The sequence below is a fragment of the Suncus etruscus genome, chromosome 9 (assembly GCF_024139225.1).
Source record: "Suncus etruscus isolate mSunEtr1 chromosome 9, mSunEtr1.pri.cur, whole genome shotgun sequence".
NCBI classification, from domain to species: Eukaryota; Metazoa; Chordata; class Mammalia; order Eulipotyphla; family Soricidae; genus Suncus; species Suncus etruscus.
In genome coordinates, this window is record NC_064856.1 from 43,696,348 (window position 1) to 43,708,426 (window position 12,079).

At 33.7% G+C, this 12,079-nt stretch overlaps 1 non-coding gene across 1 annotated transcript; it reads right to left on the minus strand.

Moving 5' to 3' along the window:
• Window positions 1-241: 241 nt before the first annotated feature.
• On the minus strand, window positions 242-345 carry LOC126019934 (U6 spliceosomal RNA). Its single transcript, XR_007499538.1, has one exon. It is a non-coding gene; the product is annotated as a U6 spliceosomal RNA (small nuclear RNA).
• Between the last annotated feature and the right edge of the window lie 11,734 nt (window positions 346-12,079).

The following is a 12,079-nucleotide window of genomic DNA, read 5'->3' on the forward strand; positions in this document are numbered from 1 at the left end:
GTTTTGAAACTGTATTTGTTAAATTTTCTATGTGCTTACCTTAGTGGTCTTTTTAAAACAAGGTTTATATTTTCACAATTTTTATATAATTTCAATAGAAGTATGTTTAATTAATCAAAAAGTGATCCTTATTGTCAGGTTGATTCATGTCTAATTTAAGCTCAATGTAAAATTATTGCTAATATTTGCAAAATATAGTTTATATATATTTTCTTTTATTTTTTATTTTTTAAAAGACTAAGAAAAAATGGAGCACTTCACAAATTTGCTTGTCATCCTTGCGCAGGAGCCATATTGATCTCTGTATCATTCCAATTTTATTATATGTGCTGCTGAGGTGAGCACTGGTTTTTTTATTTTTAAAAGTATAATTTTTATATACTAATTGTATATTTGTTTCTACTTATATTATTTCCCATAAGCTAGATTTGCCCTATTCCCTCTCTCCAAATAAATACATTTATTTATATAAATATATATTAGTTATATATTATGTCAGAATTTTCTAAATTACTAATTTTAAGTACATGATATAAATATAATATTTAAGTTGATAAACAATAGAAAATGTTTAATGATTATTTGGCTAAAAATAAATAAAAATATTGAATGCTTTACCAACATAAGGGGTCCAATTTAGCTTTACATGCTAACTTGTTTCAGATTTATCCTGGTTTGATATAAACTACTAATTCCAGTAAGATAGGCTTTCAGTTCAATAGGTCATATTTAAATATCCAAATATATAGAGTTAATTTTTTGTTTGTTATTTTGGTCACACCCAGCAGAGCTCAGGGGTTACTCCTGGCTCTACACTCAGAAACCGCTCCTGGGAAGCTCAGGGGATCATATGGGATGTGGGTATCCGAACCTCGGTCCTTCTGCATAAAAGGCAAATGCCTTACCTCCATGCCATCTCTCTGGCCCTGAGAGTTAATTTTTGATAAAAGAGTTGAAACCATAAAATAGAATAAAGAGATTCTAAATATGGTGCTGGTAAAACAGGATAACATCATGAAATAAGTTAAAGCTTGATGCATATCTACTATCTTACAGAATATAAATTCAAATTGAATATCGAAGACCTAGAGATCAGATCACAAGCAATAAAATATGTTACAGAAAACATAGGCTGAGTGCTCCAAGATTTATAACTCAAAGATATCTTCTGTGATCTGGTACCACTGACAAAGGCTACAAAATAAAATATATTCAAATGGGACTATATTAAATTAAAGAGATTTTGCAAAGCAAAAGGAATATTTGCTGAAAGTAAAAGACAGATAACTGAATGATAAAAATATTAGCCTTCAATACTTCCCATGTGGTCTCAATATCCAGAACATATAAAGTGCTAATAAAGATCAATAAAAAGAAATTTAAAAACCTTATAAAAATGAGCAGAGGCAATAAACAGACATTTCTCAGAGGAAAAAGAATTGTGTCTCCATTAGGCATGTGAAAATGTGCTCTTTAGGGTAATCCTAATCAAAAGAGATCTGCTTACATCAAAAGAGATCTGCTTACATCAGTGAGAATGTTATATATTAAAAATAGGAACATTCTTTGCTAGCAGAGAGATATATTTAAAAAGAAAATCTCACCTATGGCTGTTAGAACTATTGTCTGGCTAACTCTCTCTGGAAAATAGTACAAAATATACTGAAAATAGACTTTTCTTATTACCCAGAAATTCTACTGTTAGAAGTCTATCTCCAAAATTCAAAAACATTATTGGAGGCACCGGAGCAATGGCGCAGCAGTAGGGCATTTGCCTTGCACGTGGCTGACCCAGGAACTGATCTCAGTTCTATCCTCGGCATCCCATATGATCCCCCAAGTTAGGAGCGATTTCTGAGCACATAGATAGAAGTAACCCCTGAGCATTATCAGGTGTGGCTTTGAAATAAAAATATATATTGAAAAAAAATACATACACAGTGCTGCACTTAGTATAGTATTGGACTCATCCTTATGTCCATTAACAGTTGAATGGATTATTAAAGTGCATTATAAATCACTATGGAGTATTATGCAGCTCCAAAGAATAAAGAAACCAAGCAATTATCTGCAACATGGTTGGAACTGCCAGATACCATGTTGAATGGAAATGAGCCAGAATTATAAAGGCAAACAGGATAATCTCACTTATCTGTGGTATATAGAATACTTCAGCAAGGAAATGTAATGTAGAAAAGGGGAATGCCAAGATCATCTGTGATCCCAAAGTTTAAAGTGACAGACTTAGAAGTAAAGAAATCAAAGTGTGTGTGGGGGGGGTATTATGAAGATGAGAAAGGGAAGTAATGGAGAAAGGAGGATCTGGTGCTTCCATTATATTTGTAATGTGGGTGAGTGGTATAGCTGAACATTCAAAGCACAAACTCAACAAAACTGAAAACTTGAAATCTAAACTAAAACCAGTGTTCATACTAATTTTTATATGTCAAGGACAAATATGCATCTCATTCAACTTCATCAGCTTGGTGCTCAGTGCATTACCTAATCTATTTCATTAAATAATGAATTTCATTAAATTTAATTTAATAATTTCATTAAATATTGTTTAAAACATAAGGTTGCTAAAATTTATTTTGGTGCATTTGAGTAATTAATGACACCTTTTGAGAAATGAAATCATTTAATTCTTGTTCCTGTTTTCTTGAACTTGGTTTGTTATTCTATGTTACACTTTGATTCATTATTCTCTGAGCTCAAGGCAATCATGCTTGCATTTCTTCACCATCATTTAGTATATCATCATTATATCTCATAAGTTCCAAACTCCTACAAATTTCTTCATTATCACTAATTTCCCTAATAGTAGTTTTTTCTTACCAATTACTAATTAGGTATTACTGATTTTTATAATATATGCCAGATTAGTCTTTAAGATATATGCCAGAATGACACCATACATTCTCTGCCTCAATCTAGAGATTACACTATTTTCTTAATATTTGTTTGTAAACCGATAAATGCTATATGGAGAAGAGATGGGAATAAATGCAGAAATATATGCAAACTGAAGCATAGTACTTCTGGGTTAATATATGAAGTTCCAAATGCTCTGAATCAACTCTGATAATCATTCACACCTATTCATATATGCAATTTTATAGATTAGTTAATCTTAATTATATGATGAAATGTCTTTAAGAGTTATAATATATTTTATCATACAACATATGATAAAATATATTAATAAAATATATGAAATTCTCATAATTTTGTCTACTTTTATTTTATATTTTATTTATACATTAATTATATTATTGACAATGTGAAATTTGATTTCTAGAAAAAATATATTGTATGTAACATATTATTTGTAGTTATCTCATTTAGAACTTCAACATTATAGCAATATATATGTTAGCACCCATATGACAGTTTATATTTTATATCTTTATATTTTATATATGTAATATGTATTATATAGCTTGTCTTTCCCCATTTTTTCATACTGCTTCCAGCTTTATTTTCAATGTCTATTTTATGATTTGCCAAAGTAATAAGCTTGTTATTATATCTACCATGAAAAATTATAATAGATACATGCACACATTTCTACTATTCACTTATATTATTAAAAAAAAAATTAGGGGCCAGATCTGTGGCGCAGCATAGGCAGCTTGCCTTGCACGAAGCCGACCCAGGAAGGACCTGTGTTCAATCCCATATGGAACTCAAAGCCAGGAGCAGTTTCTGGCACATAGCCAGGAGTAAGCCTTGAGTGTCACTGGGTGTGGCCCAATAAAAACAAACAAACAAAAAAAGATAAAACACACAATTTAGTCATCACAGAGATGCGTTTAAAGCACTTTCCTAGTATAAGGCTGACCTAGTTTATTCCCTGAAACCCTATGTGGTCTTCAAGCTGGCCAGAAGTAATTCGTGAACTGAGAGCCAGGAATAAAATCTGAGAACACCTGAGTGTAAGTCTCAAACAAATGAAACTTGCATTAATAAATTATTAATGTACATATTTTATAATGTTTGAAATATTATAGGTGGCAAAAATGAAGTATGAATATGATATTAAATAAATGAGTTATATGATTTATGCTGTTTCTGTAAGATTTACACTCATGCCCTTTTTTCTTTCTTTCCCTAGCTCTTCACTTACAATGTTTTCTTCTTTTTTTCTTCTTGCTGTTATCATTTGGGGGGGGTCACACCCGGCAGTGCTCAGGGGTTACTCCTGGTTCCATGCTCAGAAATTGCTCCTGGCAGGCTCGGGGAACCATATAGGATGCTGGGATTCGAATCAATGACCTTCAGCATGAAAGGCTTACCTCCATGCTATCTCTCTGGCCCCTAATCTTTTCTTTTTTAACTTTACATATTATCTAGTCTTAGTCCAAAATAGATCTTTTGGGTTTTTATTTTGAGATTCTATAATTCATTTATACCTGTTTATGGTCATTTCAGCCATAAAACACTAATGTGATGTTTATGTCATAAGTGATACATAAAATTAGATAATTGGTACTATATAACCTAAATGACTTGTCTTAAATGAATATGTTCAAAAAAATAAAGTATATCATTCTTTCTGACACCAATTAATATATACACTTTAATATACCCATTTCATAACTATCAAGCTATAAAAGTCTTTAAATATTAAACTGAAAACTACTATAAATACAAATTAAATTTTAAGTAATGTAATATCTATATCTGTTATTTATAAAATAAAATTAAACTTCTCAACAAAAATGATTTTTCTAGGGACCAAAGAATTAGTACATAGGGTAGGGCACTTGTCTTACACAAAGTTAACCTAGGTTCCATCATGCTGATTTTGTAACATTGCTACCTTAATGCACAGACAGGAGTAACCTCTGAACACCAAAAGCAGTTCCTTTCAAAAATCTGAATTCTCTAAAGTACTAGGTATGTTTATAAAGATCAAATCACGAACAGAATTCATAGGTATAGTCCCAGCTATCACAGATTCTGATTGAATGACTAAATATGTCACTTACCATTAGTAGATTTCAGCTGCTTAACTTTGAAGAGAAAATTTCGGGGTCGCTGAATATATGTGCTTTATATATTTAGCTGGAAAATATCTGTAAAGTATAAGCATAATAATTTTAAATTTTAGACACAAGATGGCACTATTAGAAGTATTTTAGTTTAATCCACAGAGAAAAACAGGAATTTCAAGAATTGTATTCCAAATTAAAAACAATATGCCACATACATATCCACGCACAAACACAAAATTTCACACTGACTTTAATTGACTACTATAATTTAACATCTGGAAAAATGCTTAACAATTTATTCAACCAACGGTTTGTCTGACACTAAGATGATTGATTGCTATTTTTTCATTTTTATAAGAATATTTTAATGTTGGGAGTACAATCAAGATATATTTGCAAAAGTGTTTGTAATTTAAAGATTGATGATGGTATGATTTTTATATAAATAGAAAAGAATTCTTGAAAAATATATATCAATTTTATAGTATTAGATAAAATATATTGAATTGTGAGAAAGCCACATAAATAAGCCTTTGCTATTAAAGTTTAAATGGAGTGTATATTGGTCTGCAACTATAATTTTAGCAAAAATTCAAATTTTCAGAGAAAAAAAGGAGTGTAGATTACACAGAAATAAGATTTAAGTCCTAAACCTTATTTTTCCTGATGTCTCCTATCCTCTTCTTGCCACTTTTCTATTCCACCTGAGAAATAAGTGTTCTTAAAATGTGCAATTAATGACTAAATAATTCTTGTAGTAAACATAGTTTTGCCTAATCTCTACTGCTCTGCACACTTGCATGCTCCTGTAAACACACTTCTTATGACAGTTTTTAATACATTCTTTTATACTAAAGTTTAAAAGCAAGTACTCACACTTAATGCTTTTTTAAATTTAGGAAGAACTAATCTCACCTAAATAATATGTATAATTATCAAAATTTAATGAGATATTTTTAGTTATCTGTATCTCTGTACCACTCTTTTAGGAGGAGAATAATAAAATTATTCCCCAGGAGAAAATAAAACTTTGAAATTTATCTGTGATAGAGTTAGAAATATTATCCTAATTTTCATGCTATTGTGTACTGTGATATGTCTTAGCATATGGACTGTTTGTTCTATCTCTAAAAGAAATTTGATCTATTTTTTGAATTACACATCTATTTTAGACTTCTCATACTTACTTTTGTGCATTACAATTCTTCAATCCAAATAATTATACATTGTATGTTTTTTTTCTCACCTGCATCAAACCATTCTCAGTGATAAGAAATGTTTAAATACATACATACATATGTATATATATATGTATATATATATGTATATATATATGTATATATATATATATGGAGGGCCGTTTTTGGCCCTCCATACAACATTTTGTGGCCCACGGCTCGCCTTCAAATATCGCAATATTCGTGATTATTCACTTAATGAATAATCACAATAAAAATCGCATTAGTGGGCCCGGAGAGATAGCACAGCGGCGTTTGCCTTGCAAGCAGCCGATCAGGACCAAAAGTGGTTGGTTCAAATCCCAGTGTCCCATATGGTCCCTCGTTCCTGCCAGGAGCTATGTCTGAGCAGACAGCCAAGAATAACCCCTGAGCACAGCCAGGTGTGGCCCAAAAACCAAAAAAAAAAATTGTATTAGTAAGAAAAAAAATTAAATATTAAATATTGGCATACCTCGAGAGTTCCGTTCAGGGTATACAAATGTTTAATGCGATTTTTTGTGATTCTTTCTTTTTTTTTGGGGGGGGGGGTTGGGCCACACCTGGCATTGCTTAGGGGTTACTCCTGGCTGTCTACTCAGAAATAGCTCCTGGGACACTGGGATTCTAACCAGACACCTTTGGTACTGGATTGGCTGCTTGCAAGGCAAACGTCACTGTGCAATCTCTCCAGGCCCATAATTTTTTTCTTAAAAATGCAATTTTTATTGTGAATATTCGGTAAGCAAATAATCGCGAATACTTTGCGCCTAGCACAAACGTAATTTCCGCTGCTCCTGCCCACTGTCCCTTGCATTATCGGAGGCCTAAGGGAGAAAAGTTTATTACAGAATTTGATTTTGTCATACCTTCATCATGCCTTCATCAAAGCCTGCAGTAAAGAGATAGATTAATGATGAGCACAGACAATTTCAGGAAAAGTGGGAGATGCAGTCTTTCTTTGTTGAGCACAGGGGCAAGCACAGAGAAAGTTGCAGTGCACAGGAATACAACTTGAAACATCATTATTCAACTAAACATGCTGAGGAATGTGCAAAATATCAAGGAAATGAGAGAACCAAGCAGTTGCCAGTCTTAAAGCATATCAAATGAGGCAACAAGATTTCTTCAAGAAAGCAACCAAAGAGAATGTTGCATCAGTCGAAGCTAGTTACATGTTTAGTGAGATGATTGCTGAAGCAGGGAAACCATTCACAGAAGGAGAGTTTATTAAAAAAAATGAATGTTACAGGCTGCAAGTATTATCTGTCCAGAAAAGAAAGATCAGTTTAGCAAAATCAGCTTTTCTGCCAACACTATGGCAGAGTGCATTTCTGATATGTCAAGTGACATTTATCATCAACTGTGTGAGAAAGCCAAATGTTTTGATGCATACTCAGTTGCTCTTGACGAGGGCATAGATATAACAGACACTGCACAGCTCACAATTTATGTCCGTGTGTTGATTGCAATTTTGAATTGACAGAGGAGCTGCTCACAATAATTCCAATGCATGGCCAGACCACCACTAATGAGATATTTTGGCATCTGTGTGTTGCCCTTGAGAATGCAGGTTTGCCATGGAAGAGGTTTGTTGGAATAATAACCGATAGTGCGCCATCGATGACAGGGAGGAAAAATGGACTGGTGGCACTTGTTCAAAAAAACCTGAAGAGGGGGGTGTAAAGAAGGCCATTGCTCTTCACTGCATTATCCATAAGCAGGGTCTTAGCAGTAAATGCCTGCTGTGTGACAATGTGATGTCTGTTGTTGTGAAATGCATCAACCAAATCAGAATCAGGGGCCTAAAGCACAAGAGGTTCCGTGCTTATTTAGAGGAAATGGAGTCAGAATATGGAGATGTGCTCTATTTCACAAGGTATGTTGGCTCAGCAGGGGAAATGTCCTGAAAAGATTTTTGAGTTGAGAGAAGAAATGAAAGCCTTCATAAAGAAGGATGGGAATGCTGTTTCTGAGTTGAGTGATCACAAATGGCTCATGGACTTAGCTTTTCATGTTGACATCACACATAAGCTGAATGTACTAAACAAGATGTTACAAGGCCGGGGGCTTCTTATCAGTGCACCTATGACAACGTGAAAGCATTCTCCACAAAACTTGTGTTATGGAAATCCCAGCTCTCTCAGACAATCCTTTGTCATTTCCCAGCATGCAAGATACTTGTGGGTGCAGGAATACCATTCAGTGGTGAGAAATATATTGATGCTATTTTTAAACTAGAGAAGGAATTTGATCACAGATTTGCAGACTTCAAAAAGCACAAAGCCACTTTCCAAAATTTTGTGGACCCCTTCCCTTTTGATGTGCAAGATGCCCCTCCTGTGCTTCAAATGGAGCTCATTGACCTGCAATGCAACTCTGATCTCAAGGCCAAGTTCAGGGAGATTAGGGAAAACAGACACGCATGGTCAATTTTTGAGAGAATTGCCCCCTAGCTTCCCTGAGCCTTCTCGAATGTTCAAGTGCACCATGTGCCTTTTTGGGAGCACATATTTGTGTGAAAAGTTATTCTCCACATTGTACTTCAATAAGTCAAAGTACAGGTCTAGACTTAATGATTATCATCTTCAAAGCATCCTGAGGGTCTCAACTGCTTCTTCTCTAAAGCCAAATGTGGTTCAGATTTGTGAGAATAAGTGCTTTCAAGTCTCTGGCAGCAAGGAATAGGCAAAGATGCCATGTTCAGAAGAACTGTTCATGATCTTCACTCAATGTTCTATTCATGTTCAGAAGAAATAATTAAAACTATTAATAATGATGTTTGAGGACTTGTTTTTTTTTGTGAAATCTCTCCTGTGGCCCCAGGTAAATTTAGTTTGAGACCCCTGGTTTAGACACTTGACTTGCATGCAGGCAATTCAGGTTATATCTCTGGCATCCTATATGTATCCCCCAAAACAGCTAGGAGTAATTCCTGGGTACTGAACCAGGAGAAACCCTGAGCATTAGTAGGTTTGGCCACAAAATGAACTAAACATAAATAAATAAAAATCTGTATGTAGAGCACTTGCCTGGAACACACTTTACCTGTGTTTGATCTTTCATATCAAGTATAGTCTTCCAAACCATGCTATATTTATCCCTGAATGCAAAGCCATAAGGAAGCCCTGAATACTGCTGAGTATGACCCTTAAAACAAACAAAATCTATCAAATAATGTTATGAGAAAATGGTTAAAAAAGTATAAGTCTCCTGTCAAATATTGAATATATTGAAGAAAGTTATATTGTGCTCAGCACAGGAATATGGCTGTTCTTTTACTGGCTAGTACTTTTGTTTCTAAAACTGACTTCTTTTTCTACTATAGAATCAGTCTTTCCAACAATGACCTAGAAAGGACTTTTAAAGTTAAGTGCAGGATCTATCTTTTCCAGCGCATGTCCCATACACTATATGGAGTTATAGCCAATAAAAATCATATAAAATTTGGAATGCCATACAATGAAGATGTTAGTGACTAATAAATTATACCCCAAACAGACAGTTTAGGTATTTTCCCAGCATAAGATCGTATTTTCTCAAGTGAAGAGGTTAGTTCTATAGATAATTCCTTACTCTTTGGGGGAATGAGAACAATTGTTCTTGAAGTCTGCAGGACTAACACCACTTTCAAGATATGACATGTATTGAAAATATTCTGCTCTGAAGATTATGTTGAGTTATAGTATTCATAAACCATTTAAGTGTTGAAAGAGAGTTTGAGTCCAAGTTCTGAGGGTCAATTAGAGGAGAATCACCTCAAGCAGAACTTTGGAAACTGATTATTATAATGAAAAATATCTATTAACCCTAAAATATTTCCAGATACCACATAAATTATTCTTGACTACCACCCATGGTCACTCTTGAATATAGTGCATGGGGTAGCACATGAGCACCACCCTATGTAGTCCCCAAACCAAAAGCAAATAAATGAGAATAGGTAAGTTATATACCTAACCAATATTATTGAACCAATAATTTTATTTATATATATACATATATAATTATTTTCCAGTGAAATTTAAAGTCAATAGAAGGATTGTTCCACAACTAAAATCCATCGTCACCAAATTTTCCCAGCTTTTAAATCATAGGGCTTTATATGTGGCCAGACTACACTTACAAACATTTAGGAAACTTAATGAGAAGGATTCACAGAAGCATGCTATGTTAACTGAGTGAAAGACTAAAACAGAAGGGCCAACTACCACCAACCAGTCCAGTAAATCTTTAGGCAATGACTTTAGTAAAATCATTGTTTGATGTAACAGTTCTCAGAGACTCTCTATTATTGATCTATATTTTATATCCATTTTGTTGTTGCAAGAAATATGAAATAAATCTATACTTGCTAGTGGACAAGTGTGGGTGTGGAAATTTGCTACAGGGGTGGAGGCAAGGTCACAGAGAGGTAGGACTATTGTTAGAATGCTGTTGCTTGAAACAACTCTAGGATGAACAACCTTACAAATAATGGTATCTAAAAATTATAAGAAGAAATAAAGTCATGAAAAATATATTGGGAGATATAGTACTCTAATGTTTAACTCTGGAATTGCAAAACATCAGATAACCAAAGCAAAGGAAGCAAGTCATTAGAAAAGAAGATAGGAGAGACAGAAAAGAAAATGGTTGCTTATCTGTGAAACTTATTTTGGTATTTATTTTATTAAAATGCATATTTGTATACTCAAGTATAATTTGTATATATATCCTCCCTTCTTCCATATCTCATTTCCTTTCCCATCTTCATTTTTCTTTTATCCTTCTTTCCTTCCCTCCTTTCTTTCTTCTTCCTTCCTTCTATTAATCCTTCCATTTCCTTCTTTCCTTCTTTGTTCCATCCATTCTTCCATTTTCCTTTCTTTTATCCTTCTTCTCATCCTTCTCTCACTCCTTAAATCCCTCCTTCCTTCCATCCTTTCCTCCTTACTTCTATTTTCCCTTCATCTTTACCTCCTTCCTTACATTTTTTCATATTTTCTTTCTTCCAATTTCTTTCTCCTTTCTTTTTTCTTCTTTATTTTTCATTCATTTTTTCTTTTCTTCCTTCCTTTCTTTCTTCCTTTCTTTCTTTCTTTCTTTCTTTCTTTCTTTCTTTCTTTCTTTCTTTCTTTCTTTCTTTCTTTCTTTCTTTCTTTCTTTCTTTCTTTCTTTCTTTCTTTCTTTCTTTCTTTCTTTCATGCTCGATTTTCTTTTTCTTCTTTTTCCTTTCTCTTTTCTTTCTTTCTTTCCTTCCTTCCTTTTTTCTTTCTTTCTTTTTTCTTTCTTTCATTTTCTTCCCTCTTTCCCTTTCTTCCTTCCATCCTTTCCTTCCTCCCTGACTTCCTTCCTTTCTCCCCTCTTTTCTTTCACCCTTTCTTTCTCTTTTCTCTTCTCTCCATCTGCCCATTCTTCCTCTATTTGTTGATTTGTGTGTGTGTGTAATCCTGTAACCAAAAAATCTGTTAAGTAGCTGATACTCGTGTTTAACATCATGTTTAAGGTCATAGGATAGTAACTAGTATGATTAATGGAAAATATATTCATTGAACAGAGACTAATTGATTAGAAAAAATTAAAGGTAGGAAGCATATGAATATAAATAATTTTGCTAGGTCTATTCATCTATTTAATTAATTCTATTAGATAGTTTTTCTTCACTGGATTCTTCTGCAGATTTAGAACTGCCCCTCAGAAGCCAAGTATGTCTTTATTTGTGGGGGAGGGGGGGCACTCAGAGTTTATTCCTGGCTATATACTCAGAAATCGCTCCTGGTGTGGGGGATCATATGGGATGCCTGGGGATTGAACAGTGGTCTATCCTAGGCTAGTGCAGGCAAGGCAGAAGCATTAATGCTTGCACCACCGCTCCAGCCC